We start from the raw sequence: 21956 nt of genomic DNA, 5'->3' as shown, positions 1-21956 counted from the left end.
GGCATGGATGGTTTCCACATTGATCTGTGTGTATGTCTGCAAGGTGTTTTCAGCTCTACCTAGGAGGTATCCGTCTCCAAACTCCCCACGTTCTAGGCGTTGGTGTATCCCACTGTGCCTAAAAATGTAGGAGTCATGAGTACTGCTTGGAAATTTAGCAACCATGTCAGTGATGACATAATGGGCGTCACATACCACCTGAATATTGAGTGAGTGGGTACACTTCCGATTGCGGAACAGATATTCCAGGTTTGCAGGAGGGCATATTTGTATATGTGTCCCGTCTACACACCCTATGACATGGGGGAAGTTGGCAATCCTGTAGAATTCCAACTTGGTGCTGTTGATTTCTGCCTCATTCCTGGGTAGGTAAATGTATCTGGACATGTGTGTGAGTAAGGCATCTAGGAATGCCCTGAGGAACCTTGATAGTGCACTTTGGGATACCCCACCTGCCACGGCAATCACCCCCTGATAGCTACCCGAGGCCAAGAGGTGCAGTGAGCATAGCACTTGCACATGTGTGGGGATGGCGCTGCCGCGCACAGTCTGGCGTTGTAGCTGTGGTTTGAGTAATTCTATTAAATCTAGTATAGCTGCGCTGCTGAGTCTAAATTTATCATAAATCTCCTCCTCAGTTTGTTGGAAAAGTGTCTGCCTTGTTCTGTATATCTTCTCCTGTCTCTGGCTCCTCCTCCTCATCTGCTGTGCGGAGTGGGCTCTCCTCCTCCTTGCTATCACATATATCTCCGCCATCTTGAGTAACCCAGATGCCTTCTGGGTCTCCTTTTATACTTTGGTAATGGTTACCACCTGCTCTGAGTTAGTGGTAAATTGGAAGTGCAAAATGGGCTTTTTGCGACTAGTCGCAATTTGCGAGTTGCTATTGCATATGGTTTGCGACTCGCAAATTGCGACTTCCTATTTGCGGGTCGCAAAATGGGGTCGCATATTTTGCGAGTCGGTAATGGCTCGCGTCGCATTTTGCGAGTCAGAAATGGGATTTTTGCATCCCATTTCCGATTTTGCGGGGTCGCAAATTGCGAATCGGGCCATTTGCGACTCGCAAAAGTTTGCTACATGTCACCCTAAGTGCTTTGCGGCCACTATTTGGAGTAATCACGATGTACGAAACCCATTCACAAGTTGTGAATAGCGAAGTGAGTGGATTGCGATTTCCTAAATTTTGGAGCTGTATTTAGCGAATCTCTATTAGGACATACCTAATAGTGAGTCGTAAATGGTATGTTCAATACAGTCACAATTAGCGATTGAGATAATATTTGCAGTTTATTATGTGCGAATTAGTACCAAGTCAGAACAGGTGGCAACTGAGCGCAACTTATAAAAAAAAGGCCCAAAAGGCATCAGGGGTTTTCAAAATGGCGGCATTGTACATTATAGCAAAGAGAATGAGGATTTTGGCTCAGCTGAGGAGACAGGAGAGGATATTCAGAGTTAGGGTGACCAACTTCAACCAAACAGAGGAGGAAATACAAGCTGAGACGTGCTGTGTTATTTTAGATCTCATTGCACTCCTGAGACCACACCTTGAAAGTAACTCACTGCAGTAATTCCATCCCCACACATCAATCAATCAATCAATCAATCAGGAATTTGTAAAGTGCGCTACTCACCAGTGAGGGTCTCAAGGCGCGGAGGTAGGGGGGGGGGAGTTGCTGCTACTGCTCGAACAGCCAGGTCTGGAGAAGTCTCCTGAAGGTAAGGAGGTCTTTGGTCTGACGCAGGTGGGTGGGAAGAGTGTTCCACACATGTAAGGTTCTGTGCTCACTACAACTGTTTTTATCTGAAAGTTTCCAGGTTGTCATTGGTGTTGCTGGTGCTGTGTCTCAGGGTTCATTGTTGTGTTTGTTTTGTGCATTCCTCGAAGCCATGGCAATATATATATCAAGCAATACATCTATCTACCCAGAAGTGCCACTACAGTAATGTTGTGACCAGTCACTCATGTGCATGTCTCCCACAGGTGCGTAAGCACTACGACCCTGGATACTGGCACCACATCTTTCACCAAATAACTCCATTGAACAGCACTACAATGTAGCACATAAACGCCCGAGAGGGGTAATTGGGGAGTAGTCCGGGATGTTGTAAAACAGATTTCTCTGTTTACATAAGAGTGGAGGAGCACTACATTATGCACCAGAAACATCATGCAAACTTATAGCAGCTCACGCCGTGCTCCACAACATTGCCAGGAGAGGACTACGCATCACAGTGTCAGACGCTGAGTCTGAAGATGACGATATTGCACCCCACCACAGCAGTGGGCAGAAGAAAGAAATCAGTTGAGGGAAGATGACGATGGGACCACATTATAATCACTAAAGGTGTTGGGTAGTAGGGAACTGAAAGTAAGACTGGGTCAGTCTTAAATCGGTGTTGGTTAGGTGGCTTTGGATCCTAACGCGGGGGAATCATTGTTGGAGAATATCCAGACAGGGGGGGGTGCTGTATAGTCCCACAGGGGAAGGGGGAGTCTCCCTTACGGACTCCGTACTTCTACATCTTGCCCAAAATTCACAAAAATAAACACCCACCCCCGGGAAGACCAATAGTCTCCGGGATTGGCTCCATATTAGAACCATTGTCCCAATTTTGCGACTGGTTCCTCCAACCACTCGTGAAACAAATTCCCACATACCTCAAAGACACAACAGATGTGCTCTCCCTTCTAGATACCCTGGAATTTGATAAAGACAAAGAACATCTCATAACACTAGATGTGGAATCATTATATACCAACATTCCACAGGAGGCAACTCTGGAAGTGATCAGTGACCTACTAAATAGGGGTATCTGGAACTACATTACCCCCCAGAATTTATCCTGGACTTAGCTCATCTGGCCCTTACTAGAAACTTCTTTGAGTTCGATAAGAACTTTTTCTTACAGATCCAGGGAACCTCTATGGGTAGCACCTTCGCTCCAAGCCTGGCATGCCTATATGTGGATCACTTCGAGAAAGAAATGGTCCTCACTGAAGAGAACCCATATGTCAATCAGATCAGGCTATGGAAGAGATACATCGATGACATCCTGGTCATCTGGAGAGGCACAAGGGAAGAAGCAAATATTTTTGTCACTTGGCTGAATACCCTGAATCCCTTTCTGAGATTCATAGCCACACTGGGTGACCCAGCGGTCTCCTTCCTTGACTTATTAATCACAGAAAGAAATGGCTCACTGGCAACAGAAGTATTCTACAAACCTACTGATCGAAACACTCTCCTTCAGTTTCAGAGCTTCCATCCACGCTCCCTCAAGGAAAACCTGCCAGTGGGCCAATTTCTCCGTCTTCGGCGGAACTGTACCGAACTAACGGATTATAAAAAACATGCGCAGCAGCTCACTAAGAAACTCCAAGCAAGAGGATACCCGGACCATCTATTGAGAAGAGCCGATAAACGTGCTCGTGTGAGCCCGAGGGACACTCTACTACATCCTAGCAGCAGAGCCAGTAAGGGAGAACCATTGATCTGTGTGACTACATTTAACCCAGCGTCTAATATGATCAAAAAGATACTAAATGAAAACTGGAAAATCCTCACTTCTGGGGGCCTCCCCTTTCAGATCCCAATGAATGCCTACAAAAAAGCAAAAAGTATTCGGGATATGATCATACATACACGCCCACGGGTAAATCCTACCACATATAGACAAAGGACCCTCTGGGACCTTCCTCCCCCCAAAGGACACTTTCCATGCGGCAGCTGCAGCGTGTGCGCACTCACCAAGAAAACCCTTACACTTGATTTAGGACTACGGACGCCCTGGGAACTGAGACAATTAACGAATTGCAACAGCAAAAACGTGGTATATATGATCACATGCCCCTGTGACAAGAGATACATTGGGATGACAACGAGAAAAGTGGGCACACGCATCGTCGAACATAGGAGTACCATCCGTTGTAAAAGAGATGCCACAAGACTCACTGAGCATTATATCTCCAACAATCACCATCCTGACCACATGCAATGGGTGGTGTTGGACCAATTGAAATCAACAACAATCAATGCCAAGCATAGACTACTACTATATGAACAGAGGTGGATATGGAGGCTGCAAACAGACACTAGAGGATTGAATGACAATATCCAGTGGTCATCTTTAGGTTGATGACTAGATATCTTTACGATTCCCTCGCCACATGAGATCCCCCCCTGGGGCCTTACAATGCCCTACTGTGGGTTCCACTACCCTCTCGCTTGTGTTTATTTTTATTTTTACTTTTGACCAGGGGAGTACCCCTATTAACCAGATTAGTTCCCCCCCCTCTCTCCTGCCATCAGAGCTATTGTCGCTCATTTTCTCTCTCTCTCTCACATCTTGTTACTTTTCTCTTCTGCACTTACCCCTCTATTCTCCCGTCCACTGTCTTCTTTTCCCTCCTCTTTCCCCGTTCCTTCTTCCTTTTCTTTTTTCCCCCCTCCTCGTCGCTCTCCTTCTCTGATACCCTCCCCTTTCCGCATACATCCCGGCTGTCTTCTCTCCCCGACCCTTGTGTTCCTTCCTCAACTTTCCTTTGTCTTTTTTCTGTCTTTTCCTCTCTTTCCCACTCGCCCTCTTTTCATGTTTTTTTACCCTCTTTTCTCTCCGCTTTGTTACCTCCCTTCCCCCCCCCCTTTTGTAGCCTTCCTTTTCATCCCTTTTTATCCCTTTTCCTGTCTTTCTTCTTTCTTTCCCCCTTTCCCCCCCCCTCCTCCTTTCCCTCTTTATCCCCTGGCTTCACCTTTTTTCCCCTTCCCACAACCCCCCCCCCCTTTTTTAGCCTTTCCTCTTGTATCCGTTTTTTCCTTTTTCTTTCCCTTTTTTTTCCTCCCCCCCCCCCTTCTCCTTTCCCTCTCTGTTCCCCCGGCTCCCCCCGCCCGCCCCCGCCCCTTCTCTCTTCTCCTTACTCGGCCTGGGCGTCCTACATGGACTACCAGGCGCGCTCCACGGGACTCCATTCCCCAGAGTCCCGCGGGCGTAGATGACGCGCCGCGCCTCCCGCGACGCATCTCGGCAGGACGCTCGCCGCGCCTGCCAGCCGCGACGCATCCTCATCGCATCTTCCAGCACGTCTCCCGCGGGCCTAGTTTTCTCAGAGGTACCGCGGGTGGATTCCGCATTGAAGCACCGGCGCACCCCGCACGGGGGTGCGGCCGGTCTATGGGCGTGGCAGAATTACTCCTCGAGCACCGGGAATCTTCTAGGCAACACGCCCGATACACCTGACAATCCTTACTCCGGACCCCGCCCCCAGGCCCCCCAGCCTCTCGCCTATTGGTTGTTGATCGACATAAAATTGCAGATCAACCCTTCAGTCAGTACCAGAGCGGCCTGGCTCCGGCATGTAGGTACCCCCCATGGTATTCCCTTTGGAGTGGTAAGTGTTGGCCTCCCTGGCCCCTTGGATATTTTCTTTCACCCTTCTTTCCCTCATTCTGCCTAGCTCCTACCCTGTTCCTTTCCCCCCCTTTTTTTCCTTTTTTCGTTTTTCTCCTTCTTCTCTTCTCTCTGTGTCCTTTTTCCCTCGTTTTCTTCTTTTCTCCTTCTTTCCTTTTGTCTTTCTTCCTTTCTCTGTCACCAACCGCCAACCCTAGCCCCCCCGCCCCTGTTTTTTTCCCTTTTTCCCTTCCCTATGTCCCTGTTTTTGTTTTCCCTGTCTTTCCTTACTTCCCTATCTAGGTCTTCCTTGCGCCCTTATGTTCTGCCCTTTCTCTACACATTTTTTATCTTCTTCTCCCCATTCTTCCCTACTTAAACGCCTAATCTCCTCAGAGTGTGACTAAAAGGGAAAACCCCTCCCCGGCACTAGCCAGACCAGAGGCAAATCGCCCCCTACCCCTTGGTAAGTCACACCTGCATGCGTGTGTGATTGCCTTTTTCATTATTTTTACATATTTTCACCTTGTGCTGTGTGCTTTGCAGTGGTTTTCCACGGTTTTTCTCACTCTGAATATGTTCTGAATAATTGTGGTTTATCTATTTTCTATCACAGACCTACCCCACCGTGAACTACCCGTTCAGGTAGGCCATTCATTATCCACTTTGAGCACCCCACTTATTGCGTGTGCTCCGACCCTGACGAATGCCCCTGACCTACCAGCACCTAGTGAGGGCAGAAACATGTTGGTCATCCATTTTTTATTTTAGACTCCAGGAGACATTACTCTCCAACGAGCCTTTTCCCCTTGCTTTTAGTCTTACCAGCATACACCTATATTAAAACTAGCAGCAACTATCAGTGACATGCTTGGTAATTTTATTACTCACCTCATCTGGATCTAAGTAACTATCCAGTAAGTTTAATTTCAGTACTCCCTCTGGTTCTTTTAACCAAGAGGTTGAGTCCGCCCAAGCAGTATCATCTTGCTTGGGTGGGGCTAGGTGGTCATATGATGAAGCATGACACTATTATGTGTGTGAGACCACCTAGTCCGTAAGGGAGACTCCCCCTTCCCCTGTGGGACTACACAGCACCACCCCCTGTCTGGATATTCTCCAACAATGATTCCCCGCGTTAGGATCCAAAGCCACCTAACCAACACCGATTTAAGACTGACCCAGTCTTACTTTCGGTTCCCTACTACCCACACCTTTAGTGATTATATAGATTTCTTTAGGGAGGCGGTGTGGGCTAGCAACACTCCCAGTGCTCTCCTTTTGTGTATTTGTAGTGAGCACAGCAGCTAGCTGTGAGAGCCTTGTTACATATTTCTCCATACCTGTGACATACGCACAGGATTCTTGGATACCCTTACTTCCCTTCCCCTATCATGGCTGAAGGGCTTGCCTTCAGCGAGGAGGAGCTCCAAGCCATCCTCGCTGCACCCTCACTTTTAGGAGATGCTTCTCTTTCCAAGACAATAGCTCAATTAGGGGACTGGGACACTCTGATTGAACTTAAGAGGACACAAGTGAAAACAATATTACACGGGGCTGTCCTAACTGAATACTTAAGAAAAAACGCAGCACCAAATGGTTTGATTATCACCACCGAACCACGTATCTTCCTAGAGGACAAAGAATTTAGGAAGGACTGGTCACTGATAGCCTGGAAATGCACACGTGATTGGCTAATCCTAATCATCAAGACAGCCACCAGACTATCAGAGGCTCTAGTGCTTCAAATTAAAACGGCAGAAAGTAATCTAAAGACTGGACTTACAGTCACAGCATTCAAGAAGAAACTAGAAGAAACTAACAAGACAATAGGCGAGTTCAAAGACTACTTGACTCACCGGAAAATTACCAAATTCCAGAAAGATCTGGACAGATTCTCCCTGGAGAAAGTACATCCCTACTCCAGGGAAGACTTTACAGCCCAATCCTCTTTGCCCTCCGACACATCGTCCGGAGGCTACTCGAGCTCAGACTCCGACGCCAGCCGCACACAACTGACACGGCCAAGGCGGGCAGGAGGGGGAATACCCGGAACAACTGGCCCACTCCATTCACAGGCCACCCACCCCCCCACCCCCACCCACCTCCGTTGCTCAACATGCCCCCCTGGGTTTGGCCCTCCCCCTATGGGCCACCAAACCAATTCCAAGCCCCGTTGTATCCCCAGCCACAAACGACCTGGTCCTATCCCAATGTTCCTTTTTTTGGGAGAGACCCCGGACGGGGAAGGGGCAGGAAAAAAGGAGTAAGTTGGAACCTAAAGGAGGGATTAACAGATGACGAATCCCCCAGTACAAGCAGAGTATAAGTAAGGGATCCACCACCGTTGTCAACCTGAGCCCAAAAGTATTAAATACCAACGAGCTCCAAGCCCTAGAGAAAGGTCTGGGTTTTGTCCCTACCCCAAAACTTGATATCTTCAAACTAAGGATAGAACTAGCAGAGTTCTTTCGCAAGATCAGACTGGGAACCTTTTTTCTTATGAACCCCGAATCAAATATAGAACAAGAAAGGAACACCGGGCTACGTCCCAAATCCAAGTTCACCCCCTCCCCTCACTTGATGCCACCAGAAGTCTTGGCATTTGAGAAATCAGTGAGTAGGAGGATCGACAACATACAGAATACACAAAGGGAGATCTTCCACAATATCAGTACCGAAGAACTCTCAGCCCTCCAGAACCTTAGCAATGACCCCTCCATTACTATTAAACCAGCCGATAAGGGCGGGGCCATAGTGATAATGCCCACAGTGATGTACAATACTGAATGTCTACGCCTGCTGAACAACAATCACCACTATAAGAAACTATCGAGGGACCCGACAGAAGAGGTCAGGGAAGAAATCACTTTCCTGATTGACAAGGGTATGAACAACGGGTGGATCACTAAACATGAGGCCGCCTTCCTCAACCAATCTGACCCTAAAACTCCGTACTTCTACATCTTGCCCAAAATTCACAAAAATAAACACCCACCCCCGGGAAGACCAATAGTCTCCGGGATTGGCTCCATATTAGAACCATTGTCCCAATTTTGCGACTGGTTCCTCCAACCACTCGTGAAACAAATTCCCACATACCACAAAGACACAACAGATGTGCTCTCCCTTCTAGATACCCTGGAATTTGATAAAGACAAAGAACATCTCATAACACTAGATGTGGAATCATTATATACCAACATTCCACAGGAGGCAATTCTGGAAGTGATCAGTGACCTACTAAATAGGGGTATCTGGAACTACATGACCCCCCCAGAATTTATCCTGGACTTAGCTCATCTGGCCCTTACTAGAAACTTCTTTGAGTTCGATAAGAACTTTTTCTTACAGATCCAGGGCACCTCTATGGGTAGCACCTTCGCTCCAAGCCTGGCATGCCTATATGTGGATCACTTAGAGAAAGAAATGGTCCTCACTGAAGAGAACCCATATGTCAATCAGATCAGGCTATGGAAGAGATACATCGATGACATCCTGGTCATCTGGAGAGGCACAAGGGAAGAAGCAAATATTTTTGTCACTTGGCTGAATACCCTGAATCCCTTTCTGAGATTCATAGCCACACTGGGTGACCCAGCGGTCTCCTTCCTTGACTTATTAATCACAGAAAGAAATGGCTCACTGGCAACAGAAGTATTCTACAAACCTACTGATCGAAACACTCTCCTTCAGTTTCAGAGCTTCCATCCACGCTCCCTCAAGGAAAACCTGCCAGTGGGCCAATTTCTCCGTCTTCGGCGGAACTGTACCGAACTAACGGATTATAAAAAACATGCGCAGCAGCTCACTAAGAAACTCCAAGCAAGAGGATACCCGGACCATCTATTGAGAAGAGCCGATAAACGTGCTCGTGTGAGCCCGAGGGACACTCTACTACATCCTAGAAGCAGAGCCAGTAAGGGAGAACCATTGATCTGTGTGACTACATTTAACCCAGCGTCTAATATGATCAAAAAGATACTAAATGAAAACTGGAAAATCCTCACTTCTGGGGGCCTCCCCTTTCAGATCCCAATGAATGCCTACAAAAAAGCAAAAAGTATTCGGGATATGATCATACATACACGCCCACGGGTAAATCCTACCACATGTAGACAAAGGACCCTCTGGGACCTTCCTCCCCCCAAAGGACACTTTCCATGCAGCAGCTGCAGCGTGTGCGCACTCACCAAGAAAACCCTTACACTTGATTTAGGACTACGGACGCCATGGGAACGGAGACAATTAACGAATTGCAACAGCAAAAACGTGGTATATATGATCACATGCCCCTGTGACAAGAGATACATTGGGATGACAACGAGAAAAGTGGGCACACGCATCGTCGAACATAGGAGTACCATCCGTTGTAAAAGAGATGCCACAAGACTCACTGAGCATTATATCTCCAACAATCACCATCCTGACCACATGCAATGGGTGGTGTTGGACCAATTGAAATCAACAACAATCAATGCCAAGCATAGACTACTACTATATGAACAGAGGTGGATATGGAGGCTGCAAACAGACACTAGAGGATTGAATGACAATATCCAGTGGTCATCTTTAGGTTGATGACTAGATATCTTTACGATTCCCTCGCCACATGAGATCCCCCCCTGGGGCCTTACAATGCCCTACTGTGGGTTCCACTACCCTCTCGCTTGTGTTTATTTTTATTTTTATTTTTATTTTTACTTTTGACCAGGGGAGTACCCCTATTAACCAGATTAGTTCCCCCCCCTCTCTCCTGCCATCAGAGCTATTGTCGCTCATTTTCTCTCTCTCTCTCACATCTTGTTACTTTTCTCTTCTGCACTTACCCCTCTATTCTCCCATCCACTGTCTTCTTTTCCCTCCTCTTTCCCCGTTCCTTCTTCCTTTTCTTTTTTCCCCCCTCCTCGTCGCTCTCCTTCTCTGATACCCTCCCCTTTCCGCATACATCCCGGCTGTCTTCTCTCCCCGACCCTTGTGTTCCTTCCTCAACTTTCCTTTGTCTTTTTTCTGTCTTTTCCTCTCTTTCCCACTCGCCCTCTTTTCATGTTTTTTTACCCTCTTTTCTCTCCGCTTTGTTTCCTCCCCTTTCCCCCCCCTTTTGTAGCCTTCCTTTTCATCCCTTTTTATCCCTTTTCCTGTCTTTCTTCTTTCTTTCCCCCTCCCCCCCCCTCCTCCTTTTCCTCTTTATCCCCTGGCTTCACCTTTTTTCCCCTTCCCACAACCACACCCCCCCCCTTTTTTAGCCTTTCCTCTTGTATCCGTTTTTTCCTTTTTCTTTCCCTTTTTTTTCCTCCCCCCCCCCTCTTCTCCTTTCCCTCTCTGTTCCCCCGGCTCCCCCCGCCCGCCCCTTCTCTCTTCTCCTTACTCGGCCTGGGCGTCCTACATGGACTACCAGGCGCGCTCCACGGGACTCCATTCCCCAGAGTCCCGCGGGCGTAGATGACGCGCCGCGCCTCCCACGACGCATCTCGGCAGGACGCTCGCCGCGCCTGCCAGCCGCATCTTCCAGCACGTCTCCCGCGGGTGGATTCCGCATTGAAGCACCGGCGCACCCCGCACGGGGGTGCGGCCGGTCTATGGGCGTGGCAGAATTACTCCTCGAGCACCGGGAGTCTTCTAGGCAACACGCCCGATACACCTGACAATCCTTACTCCGGACCCCGCCCCCAGGCCCCCCAGCCTCTCGCCTATTGGTTGTTGATCGACATAAAATTGCAGATCAACCCTTTAGTCAGTACCAGAGCGGCCTGGCTCCGGCATGTAGGTACCCCCCATGGTATTCCCTTTGGAGTGGTAAGTGTTGGCCTCCCTGGCCCCTTGGATATTTTCTTTCACCCTTCTTTCCCTCATTCTGCCTAGCTCCTACCCTGTTCCTTTCCCCCCCTTTTTTTCCTTTTTTCCTGTTTTTCTTCTTCTTCTCTTCTCTCTGTGTCCTTTTTCCCTCGTTTTCTTCTTTTCTCCTTCTTTCCTTTTTTCTTTCTTCCTTTCTCTGTCACCAACCGCCAACCCTAGCCCCCCCCCCTGTTTTTTTCCCCTTTTCCCTTCCCTATGTCCCTGTTTTTGTTTTCCCTGTCTTTCCTTACTTCCCTATCTAGGTCTTCCTTGCGCCCTTATGTTCTGCCCTTTCTCTACACATTTTTTACCTTCTTCTCCCCATTCTTCCCTACTTAAACGCCTAATCTCCTCAGAGTGTGACTAAAAGGGAAAACCCCTCCCCGGCACTAGCCAGACCAGAGGCAAATCGCCCCCTACCCCTTGGTAAGTCACACCTGCATGCGTGTGTGATTGCCTTTTTCATTATTTTTACATATTTTCACCTTGTGCTGTGTGCTTTGCAGTGGTTTTCCACGGTTTTTCTCACTCTGAATATGTTCTGAATAATTGTGGTTTATCTATTTTCTATCACAGACCTACCCCACCGTGAACTACCCGTTCAGGTAGGCCATTCATTATCCACTTTGAGCACCCCACTTATTGCGTGTGCTCCGACCCTGACGAATGCCCCTGACCTACCAGCACCTAGTGAGGGCAGAAACATGTTGGTCATCCATTTTTTATTTTAGACTCCAGGAGACATTACTCTCCAACGAGCCTTTTCCCCTTGCTTTTAGTCTTACCAGCATGCACCTATATTAAAACTAGCAGCAACTATCAGTGACATGCTTGGTAATTTTATTACTCACCTCATCTGGATCTAAGTAACTATCCAGTAAGTTTAATTTCAGTACTCCCTCTGGTTCTTTTAACCAAGAGGTTGAGTCCGCCCAAGCAGTATCATCTTGCTTGGGTGGGGCTAGGTGGTCATATGATGAAGCATGACACTATTATTACTAGTCCATAAGGGAGACTCCCCCTTCCCCTGTGGGACTACACAGCACCCCCCCCGTCTGGATATTCTCCAACAATGATTCCCCCGCGTTAGGATCCAAAGCCACCTAACCAACACCGATTTAAAACTGACCCAGTCTTACTTTCGGTTCGCTACTACCCCACACCTTTAGTGATTATATAGATTTCTTTAGGGAGGCAGTGTGGGCTAGCAACACTCCCAGTGCTCTCCTTTTGTGTATTTGATGGGACCACATTGACAACAATTATTTTGGAAGGTAAGTCAACAGTTACAACGCATTTCATCACGTTAACAAAAAACAGGCAAATGTGGATGCTTGAAATCAAATTTCTTTAATGGCAGGTATGTATGCTAACTTTTCCATTAACAAACAAAGATTTAGAAAATTATGCAATGCAGGCTAATCCACCAAATAACAATTTCAAATATTAGGAACACAAAGAAAACACCACATCAATGCTTTCTGTCCATGATGGTGTATTCTCATGATGTGTGGCATCATGTTTCCGGCTGCTGCTGCATCTTTGTGATATGGCATTGGTAGCAGGCTGTTGTCAACATTCATCACTACTGGGGTGTCCAGGTGATGTTGCGGGTCCACCGTATGTGTCATTTTAATGGTCCTCCTCATCCATATGAATGGCATCACCTCCCTCTGACTCACCCCCTTCGATATGCTCTGCAGCGTTATCTGTGGTGCAGAAGACACTTACAATTACTTTTTTGTGTTTGTATAGATATAACATTTGTTAGTTGTTTCTAAAACATGCACTATGTTCAATATCCTACATGTCCCATAATGCACTTGTATGGCTGCAGTGAATGCTAACTGTACATGTGTCTGAATACATGCACGTTTTTTTTTAAAAGGACAGTGGACGAGATGCACTTACTTGCGTTTGGTCCTGCTGTTGTGGTGTCTATGTTTAACTGCCTCTAGCCCAAGGATTCCTTCCACTAGTGTTTCTATTGCTGTGGGTGGTTGTACTCTGGAAGGTCCTCCTCCTGGAACCGATTCTCTACCAGACAAGTGGTCACCTTTTCTTTTGTTCTTGACCTGAGGTCATACCACCATTTGCAGATTTCATCCACTGACCGCAAAGTTACTTGAACATCATTTGTGAGGGCATGCATGTCCAGCCAGATTTTCTTTTTTTGGGCCTCAGGAACCATCATAGATGCCCTGCTAAAGAACTGCACATGGTTATTGCAGCATCCTCAGTAAGGATTTATAACTCCTTTTCTGAAAATGTTCTACATCTTCCTGCAGACTCCTTATTAGCATCCTGGCTTGCCATATTTTCTACAAGTTGTGTCCTCCTTGCCTCCAAACACACAGCTTTCAGCAGAAGTCTACACCACCTCCTCTCAGTAGGCTTCACAAGACGGCAATGATGAGTACTTCCTGTTTGAGGATCATTCACCTGAACCGGGAAGTACTTTTCTGTACTTGTGGGGGAGTGTGCAATTTGCAAATGCATACGCAATTTACCAATCACAACTAGTGATTCAATTCGCAATTTAGGAAGTTTCTACTTGTGACCCTCATATTTGCAACTCGCATGATTTGCGAGTCACAATTCGGGACACATATCCATATGTACATTCCATTTGCGATTTCATTATTGCGAGTGGCTAAATTTCGCAATTAGGAAATTGCAAAACGGAGTGTGTGTTCATCTGGCCCTAAATTGCTGTGGATCATGAAGTTAATTTCATGTTGGTTTTCATCCAAACATTGGGAATTGTACACCCTTTTTAAGCTCTTGCAAGAAAACTGATTGCCAAGAATCGCCCGCTTTCAAAGTCAATAGGAGAGCCGTTTTCAAGTAAATATTTTATAGAAAACAACATCCACTGGCACTTGTGGGGAAGTACAGCCAGTCTACAGCCAAATACCAAACACTGAAAAACAGAATAATTCTGCAGATGTGGTGAGGTAAAATGTCACTAGTGACAGCTCAAGAAGTGAGCCGACTCATTGCCCTAGGCAGTCGGACAAATGTGAATGACACTTGAACAGACCTACTGATAAAAGAGCTGATTGAAACCTCTGGCATGGACGTGTGTGTGTGAGTTTTACATTTTGAAAGAAGGGGAGGGGGCCGTGTAGCCCCCTTCCCGGGCCATATACCTCCCAGGGGACCACCACCTCCCCAGGGTCGGCCTGTGCACAACAAGGCAGGGAGGGCATGCGGCCCCTCTCCTGGAGCCAGATATGGCCTTGGGGAACGCCATCTGTCATGGCAGGATCCTGCCATCTCTCGAGGTGCCCACCCTCAGGAGATAGTTTTTTGCTTTTGCTTTGTGGGAGCCATGCCAGCTCCTATCAAGCAAAAGCAAACAATCCACTTCCAGCAAGTGGGAGCTGTCATAATGCTCCCCGCCGCGGTCCCCGACAAGATTGAAAAACAGGGAAAACCTCCCAAGTGTGTTTTCGCTGGCATTTCACCTCAAAAAGTTATCTAACAAAAATGCTCGAGGAACAATCACATTGGCAAAGTTACAAACATAATAGTTTACTAGATACGTTACCTCAGCGTCCTTTAGCAGCTGTAGTGTAGGAGATGCACTCTACATTTTCCCAATAAGGTAGCACTAACTAGTGGCACTAACTAGTTAGCCAGTAGAAAGTACTCCAATTGGGTAGACATTCTGGACAAAACGATTGCCTCTTCTTATATAAATATGCAGGGCAGGTCACATTCTGGCATGCTGCTGATTTCACAGAAAGCAAACCTCAACGGGAAGCACTTACATATATAAACAAAGCAGGTGCTCAAGTTCAAGCTCCACTTCTGTAAAGTACTAATCATCCTATTTTTTTGAGCATGCTCAAAGCAAAGCAAATATTTTTTCTCTGCATTTTCATCTTGAAAAGTTATCTGTAAACCTTGATGGGGGTGATTGCATCCCTGCTTTTTTTTTTAGTGCAATATCTCATGTAGTGACTGTGATGAATGGGTTCTTTCTCGTCATCTGCTGCTGAGACCAGAGATCAAGAACTCCCTTTAAAAAACTACAAGTATGAGAACTGGCCTAGAAGCCACACCCTTTTGGTCCTATCCGATACACATTAGTTGTATGCAATATCTTCCTGTCATTTTTCCAGGCTGATTGATAGCTTATGAAAAGGACACCCAAGCGTGTTTCCCACCGATTTTATAGACGCGTTCTTAATGCACTGGAATATGGTCACATCTCCATCAAACAAAGAAGCACTTCATGAGTGGTTTGGGGTTAAGTGGGCACAGGGGTAGGATGCAGGGCGCGTCGTAGGCACCACGCACCAGGCATGACCGAAGGTTGTGAGAGGCAGTGGTTGGATTGATATAAATTAATTAAAATTACTTTATGTTAAAAAAAAAACAATTGGAATTCAGTGGAAAAAACAAAAGTCATGGGGATATTATAGTTATGCAATAGAATTTAAAAACTCGCGCCCTAAGGTAACTATAACTTGCGCCATTGCCTTGCACTGCTAATTACCCCAGATATTACAGCACTCAAGATATCTTTTATAACATCATTAAGAATATCAATGCAACATGGGGGTCCTGATTCACAAAGCTAAACTTAGATATTTGGTCTAAACTTAGACCAAACATCTAAGTCTACGACCTTGGGAATTCATAAAGCGGATTTACGAGTAGTATCTTTAGGTCCGCACTCGGTTGCGCATTCAATTGGATATATATATATATATATATATATATATATATATATTAATCCTCTGAGTCCAGCAAAGGTAGGGACCCCTAACGCGGCAGTCCGTACCGGGTGCTGGCTACCCAAAATATTAGGCAAAAATACTCCTTTTCGGAAAAGGAACAAATCACGTATTACAAAGTCCAGGAAAATGTCCAATTTATTGTACTGGCTTTACCAACGCATTTCGCCCGGAGCCTTGATCACAGTACCAAGAGTTATAGTTACCTTAGGGCATGATTTAGAGTTACCTGAGGTAACTCTAACTATAACTAGTGAATTTCCATATATATATATATATATATATATACGTATAGAAAAAGACCTACTGGTGGTCGTCAGTAGGTAGTTATAATTAGGACATAGCTTTTATTAAAAATGTGTTTTTTATTTGGCTATATTTTTTGTGTTGTTTAACAAATCACCATGAATTTTTTCAAAAAAATTTGTCAAAGTGGGTCCTATCGTGCGTGGAACATTTCGGGGTGATCCGCCATGCGGAAGCCAGGAAAAAGGGAAGTCAAAAAAGTGCTATTAGCCTGTTAATTCCCATAGGGATTTTAGACACAACTGCAGACCGAATCGCTGGATGGAATTACACCAACTTTGGCAGAAAGGTAGCTCTTGGTCCACAAAGCACACTTTTTGTTATGTGGTATAAATCCATTCAGGAGTTTTTAGAGAAATTAAAGGAAATCAAAAGTTGTATATCTAGGGTCGTGACAACTTTGCGAATACTGCTGATCTCGTGCAGTGATCTGACATATGATATATATATGTGTATATGATATATGACATATATATATTTGTATATACCCACACATACATCAGTATAATATATATATATGTACACACACACACACACACACGCACATATATATAGAGAGAGAGGGGGAGAAAGAAAGGGAAACAGAGAGATAGATAGATCGATATTGAGACAGATACAAAAAAATCAGTTATGTCTGTTTTTTGTGTTATTGCTCTTATTTTACAAAATTAAAAAAGAAAGGCTAGTTCCAGAGGATGATCAGTCGCTGCACTTGTGATGTTGGACTAATTGCCCCCATCCACAGAGGTGTCTTTCGGAGCCTGATAATTTTTCGGATAAAATGTTTATTCATTTTAATCACTGTCAGTCTCTTCACGTTTTGAGGAGAGAGACTGGTCATTCTGATCATGCCAGCTGCCCCATGTGCACTGAACATATGCTCCACAGATGCACTGGCTACTGAACATGCTAGATACTTTATTGCCAGCCTTCACATGCTGAATTCTAGCCACTGTTGCTTCTTCCCATGCCAATCAATCAGTGGGTCTTGCTCCACATACACCTCTTTTCAGTCAACTAGATATTCATGGGCGATCTTCTCAATTGAGTTGTTTTTGACACTTGATTTGTCTGCATTGCTTGAGCCCTTGCTCTTGTTTAAAGTCCAGCCATGTGAAAGCAACCCACAGCAAATGTTGGAAGTGAAGCTGTTGCTGCTGTTGGATTAGTAGCAGCTGGTGAAGGTTGTGACAGGCTTCTGGAGGACTGAAAGCCTCCAGTGCTACCCTTTCTCAAGGATGAAGGCTGCACATGGCCTTAAATAGATCTTCTAGATCGCCCCCTCTACTGATGATCCAAATCCTGTACATTCAGACATCTAGTGTTAAGAAAGGAATAAAAGTGTCTAACACTTTTTTGCATCATTGATTCAGTAGTGTGTACTATTCGGAGGACATAATCTATTTTGCATTAATTGATTTGAGTGAAAGATGAAACTACTGACCAAAGAAGTCACTTCTTCATTACCATTCCTAAATGTTTGTTCCACCGTTTGTAAATGTTACTGCAGCAGGAGCAACAACAGGATCGCTTGGCTCCTGGTACTGTCCTGCTTGCTGACTTCCTGTGTCATAATCTCAAAAGACAGTAGCATTTGGATCAAGCACTTCACTAGACCCCATTTATTCGCCTCCATTTTCAGGGCTATGACTAGTAGTGGGAGGAGGACTTGGAGTTCTACTCTGCAGAATTCCATGGAGTTGGGTACAAACTCCATTGAATTTAGCAGAGTTCCACGTGTGGCGGGGTGTCACCTGCTCTACTGCCCTAGCGCTGGAGGCGCTCTATCTTGAAAAAGCTAAGGAGGGTCGGGTGAGTAGTTCTAACCAGACTCGACCCTGCTTAGAGCTTCCGAGATCCGGCGCATTCAGGCCAGCGTATGCCGAAATGGCAGCAAAAGCCTCTTATGCTGACACAGCCCACTGCCCTGGAGCCTGCTGCTCTCAACCACACCTGCACACTTCCCTTGACCAACTGCCCTCCTTCACACACTTGCTTCGGAGGGCCAAGCACTCCCTCTGTCTTGCAATGGCTTTGTCTACACTTACACACAGCCCCAGACCACCCTTTCTTTAGGGCCCAGCACTAGAAGCAGCAAACCAGCTCACCACCAGCAGCCTGGTATTTTCACAAAGCGCCTAGCCTGGCTTGCCACTGGGCTCTAAGGCACTCTTTCAGGCCACACACATCTCTATCTGTCGGGAGCTGCTGGACTACCACTCAGCAGCTGAGGCTCTCCCAGTCTCCAGCTCTCCCCGCTGTTCTCAGCACCATGACTCATAACACCACTTCGTTTCCCAGGGGATCTGGGGAGACAGGTTCTTTTCAAATGGAGATCTGACTGCAAGTTTCGTTTTTTCCAAGCACAGACCCTTCCACCCCCCTCATATACAAATCTTGTCCATGCCCATTGCCAGCCCCCATGTGCACATAAAGAGAAAGCGAAATAAGGGTCTTACCTAGGCCACTCCTGGGTCCCCGTTGCCAGTGGCTCTCTGCCCCCTGCTCCCAGGCTGCTGAGGACAGTGAAAAGAGGGAGACATGGATTTGGTGCTGGCCCCTCACCAGCAGCTTGCAGCAGCGCCACGTCCGGCCGACGCCAACGTTTTTGGGCCGAGTGTGCACTGCAGCCCATTTATGGGCCACACAGCGCAAGCGCGGACTGGCTGCACTTGCGCTATGTGGCCCATAACTGGGCTGCAGCGTGCATGCTGTGAGCTCCGCTCCGCTGCGGGGGCTAGCAGAGTTTTTGGCCGAACTTCGCACTCCATGCAGAGCACGGAGTGCCAAGAACTCCATTAACTCAACCACCAAAGCAGAGCTCACCGCCCACCCCTAGCTATGACAGATGAATCACCTCTATTTTGTAGTACATAATCATTGAGATGCTGGTACAGCTTAAACAGGCCAATGTCCTGGCACCTACTTCATGAAGGCTTTTACTGGCAATCTAAGCATTCTGAATGATCCAGAACTGTGCCCAGGATTTTAACGAATACCTAAAATGGGAAAAGTCTGGTGTTAACTACTTCTTCTTTTTTGAGGAAGTTCTGCACAATTAGTTTTGCACAATGGGCTACCCAAGACTATGCAGTGTACTCAATCAGCCATGACTTTGTCAATGTTATAACCTTTGTCAGTAGCAATAAATCCAATGATGAAACCACAGGGTTGAATCCATTTGTAGACTTTGGTATTATATGTGTCGAAAATATTGGAAGGTGTATGTGATTTTTTGTTCATGACAAGCATCACAACAGTTGCATGGTGCCAAATGCTTCGAAAAGCATCATCAGCGATGAGACCAGAGATTAGTCTTTGCTTTCCTGGGGATCCAGTGTGCAGTGATGTACATGTAATCTAGAGCTTGACAACTAGTACACATGTCTGTCACTGTCCTTCATTGATTCGCCAAACATTGCAGCACCTAAATGTGCAGCACCAGAACAGAAACAGTGGAAACCTAGAAACCTTCCATTTTGAATAGAGGGTCCCAACACATTCCAGAAACCAGGAAGGAGGTAAAGCACTAACATTTTGGCCAACTTTCCATTGTATAAATGGGGTTTGTCTTGGGTTTGGTGGTGCATCAACGTCTAAGTGAACACAAACATGATAGTTGGGTAGTTTGTTTGGGTGCTTTTAAGTGCTTGTCCCTCTGCCTTTTGAGCCCTATTTAGTTTGCTGGGGGTTATGACTGCACACTGAGAGCAGCAGTCACAGGGTTGCTTTGTTTGACGTTGACATCCACTTCCTCTTCCTCACCACCATCTCTTTCTATCAATTCAACTTCTTTTCTCTCACCAGCAGATATTTTTTGAGGTGCTCTTCCCAATTAATTGCGTGTTGATTTTTTAGATAGGCTGCTTGGTCTCTGGCCCCGCAATGTTGATCTGACATACAACGATTACCTTTTTGGGGTTTAAATTGAGCATTCTGTGATATGCTTCTCATGTGGTCTGAGTTTAAGGAAGTTCCAAAATTGGGAGGAGAGTTTTCTCTTTTGTGCCAAAGCCTGAAGAACCTGACAAGGTGGAACTAGACTGTTTTGTTTACCTTTCGCTAGGGTGGGCTGTATTACAGTGGGTTGGTGGTTATTGCAGGTCGTTGGTGTCTTGAAAAGATGGAAGCAGGCAGTGTTAGTAGAACTATACTACTCAGGGTAGGTTGAAGAGAAGTAAGTTGTGCTTCCTCTGTGGCAGTCTCACATGAATATATGTATGTATGTCATATTTGTAAAGCGCATTCCGACTCACGAAGAGCATCGAAGCGCTAATGTAGAAGGAGAGCAACAGAGGGAAGTAGCAAGAATCAAAGAACCCATCCCAGAAAACAGCTAATAGTAAAAAAGAAAAAAGAAATTACTTGAAGGTACAAACCGGGGTACAAAGTGGATACTATCGGGGGAAGAGCCATGTTTTAACCAGTTTCCTGAACCTTAGGTAGCAGGGTTCTTGCCTGATATTCAAGGGGAGCAAGTTCCAACTTTTGGCAGCAGCCACGGTGAAAGCGTTATCCCCACATTTGACTTTATGAGTGCGGGGGACCTGAATTCGATAGGCATTAGAGGACCTCAGGTTTCTCTTGGGAGCATGCCAACAAAGCTTGGTGGTAAGGTAGCGAGGACCGAACCCGTGAGTAGCCTTATACGTCAGATAGAGTGACTTAAAAATGATACGCTGAGCAACCGGAAGCCAGTGTAATTGTTTAAGACTCTCTCTGACGGATACCCGCCGTGAGAGGTTAAGAACCGCTCTAGCGGCTGCATTCTGGACCAATTGCAATTTGTTGATCAAGGCCTTGTCCAGATCCAAAAATAAGGCATTGCAATAATCTACCTTAGATATCACCAATGCTATTTGACTCTCCATTCATGCTGAAGATATGGAAACATTTTCCGGACCATTTTAATGAACCAAAGGCATGTCTTTAGGGTATGGTTTACCTGATTTTTAAAAGATAAGCGATCATCAAATAGAATGCCCAAATTCCTACTGACAGTTGAGGGGACAGGAAGCGTGCCACATTCTGAAGGCTACCCGCGTGAGCTACATAACTCTTTTCCTGATCCGAAACAGAGAATTTCGGTTTTGGTGGCATTCATTTTCAGCCAATTGGTCTTCATCCAATTGCTAACAGCTTGCATGCAGTTATTGAACCGGTCCGCAACCTTCTCCCAAGGCTTTTTAATTGGGATGATAAGCAGAGTATCATCCGCATAAAAGACGGGATGAAGCCAAAGGAGCGGATCAGACTAGCCAGCGGGGCAACATACACATTAAACAGAGTAGGACTCAGAGAAGATCCCTGTGGAATCCCACATGGTAATAAATAAGGTGTGGATCTAAAATCACCACAACTTACAGTGGTCCATCTGTTAGTAAGAAAAGATTCCAAAAGCGCAAGGGCTCTCTCTCTTACCCCTACTTGGCCAAGGCGGGACATCAGAAGGTGAGGGGAGATGGTATCAAACACCGCCGATAAGTCTAATAGTACTCGGATGACCCCTTGACCCTCATCCACCAATTTTCTAACAGCATCGGAGGATGAAATCAAGGCCGTCTCCGTACTATGCGCCTTTCTGAAACCATGTTGAGAGGTGTCAAGGGCTCCCACTTCCACTAAAAATTCAGCTAGTTCCAAATTCAGGATTTTCTCTAAAATCTTTGCCAAAAG

This window comes from Pleurodeles waltl, chromosome 6 (genome assembly GCF_031143425.1).
Source record: "Pleurodeles waltl isolate 20211129_DDA chromosome 6, aPleWal1.hap1.20221129, whole genome shotgun sequence".
Taxonomy (NCBI): domain Eukaryota; kingdom Metazoa; phylum Chordata; class Amphibia; order Caudata; family Salamandridae; genus Pleurodeles; species Pleurodeles waltl.
This window is presented reverse-complemented; position numbering follows the sequence as displayed.